We start from the raw sequence: 1,791 nt of genomic DNA, 5'->3' as shown, positions 1-1,791 counted from the left end.
CTACTTAAATAAATGGTTTTCTTGTTCCACCTATCTTGGTTTGACAGTCTGAGCCAACAGTACACACAGTTCCTACCATGTGAAGACCCTCTCTGTACTTTATTGTGGTTGCAACTCCCCATGAAGAGTGTCTATTATCTTTTTTGCATGCTTCTCCACTCACACTCTTTAGGACCCATTGTCCCAACCATACTCATTGAGAAGATGTAAGCACTTTGATGGTGATCGAATATGCAAGTTTAAGAACATGGTAGATCCAAAGGAATGAACATGGTACTAAGAGGGCTTCCAATTTTGAAGACAATGACTTGGGGTAACACTAGATGGAGAACAAAAGCAATAAGTATGATCTGGCAATATTAGGCAGAGATGCATGAAATCATCAGCAAGGCTGGGAAGGAAGCCCGTTCATTCAAATGAGATGAGGGGAAATCCATAACTTTGGGTGTCAATGATGGAAGTAGTGTTATAGAGAAATCAAAAACAGAATAAGGAATATTGCCTAGCTAAGGATCACAGATTAGTGATGGCAGATCCCACACATTATTATAAATCATGACTCTGCTTTACTGTAGTTCTTGTTATTATTGTTCATCTGTTTCAGTTTGCCATCAGTTATATAGACAGGCACCAATGAAAGGAGTCTGTGAAAGTTTTTACATTTTTAGGATTGAGCATTATGAATAATCCTTGTCCTAAATGGAACAGCAGCAGAGGCATTATTGCAACTGGAGTTAACCAAATTATAATAGCATGTTTTTACAGGAGACAACACTGATAATGGCCCCTAGACATCACTACATTCTTTGTAGAAAAATTTATACATTCCTATTCTGGCCTAGGACACCGGAGGACCTGGTGGTTTTGCTGCATTATTAAGATGAACCAGTCCTGAAGCTTTGTCCAGTCTCACCAAAACCTTCATGATTTGCATGTACCCAGAGCACAGCCCACTGATCTGAAGACTTCTTAATAAGCTGGCCAAAACAAGCGCAGGTGTCAGTGTCATTCAGGACCCGAATAGAGACATCATGGCCCTTGCTCAGCTCCTGGGGCTCCTGCTGTTCTCACTCCCAGGTAAGGAAGAACAACACTGTGGACTTGCTTAGCCCAGTGTGATAAGTGTTGCCTGCTTCTGGTGATTTCTCCTGTGGCATAATTTACAGAGTGTGTTTGTTGCATGTTTCTTATCTCAGGTGCCCAAGGTGTCATCCAGCTGACTCAATCTCCATCTTTGTCTGTATCACTGAGAGGCAGAGTTACCATCAGTTGTCGGGCCAGTCAGGACATTAGTTCTTATTTAAACTGGTATCAACAGAAACCAGGGAAAGCTCCTATGCTCATAATCTATGGCGCAACCAATCTGGAAAGTGGGGTCCCATCAAGGTTCAGTGGCAGTGGATCTAGGACAGATTTCACTCTCACCATCAGCAGCGTGGAGTCTGAAGACATTGCAACTTATTACTGTCAACATTATAAAGAGTACCCTCCCACAGTGATATAAATCATAACAAAAACCCCCAAAGGAAGCCAGAGTTTCAGGTTTGGTACCACAGCTGTTCTTCTGGGCACCTCCATCTGCTGAAAACATTTCTCAGATTCCATGAGCCTTTGAAGCCAATGGAAGGTTTTAATAAAAGCAGCCATGGAAACGTATTCTGCCTTACCAGAAAAAAAGAGTAACTATAGTCATGTTCACATCACTAAGGACAGAGGTTATGACTCAAGACATATGACTTGTATCATCAGTTATGTTCCTATAATGCAAAAGACAGTGATAGGAATTTAGAA

The 1,791-nt window shown here is 41.5% G+C and overlaps 1 pseudogene across 1 annotated transcript; it reads left to right on the top strand.

The window, feature by feature from the left end:
- Window positions 1-1,015: 1,015 nt before the first annotated feature.
- LOC103745603 lies at window positions 1,016-1,585 on the top strand (annotated as a pseudogene). The gene is made up of 2 exons (XR_003851812.1): window positions 1,016-1,077; window positions 1,197-1,585. The product of XR_003851812.1 is annotated as an immunoglobulin kappa variable 1D-13-like (transcript).
- Window positions 1,586-1,791: the final 206 nt, after the last annotated feature.

Source organism: Nannospalax galili, unplaced genomic scaffold, assembly GCF_000622305.1.
Source record: "Nannospalax galili isolate Female #2095 unplaced genomic scaffold, S.galili_v1.0 scaffold564, whole genome shotgun sequence".
In the NCBI taxonomy this organism is placed as follows: domain Eukaryota; kingdom Metazoa; phylum Chordata; class Mammalia; order Rodentia; family Spalacidae; genus Nannospalax; species Nannospalax galili.
This window is presented reverse-complemented; position numbering and strand designations above follow the sequence as displayed.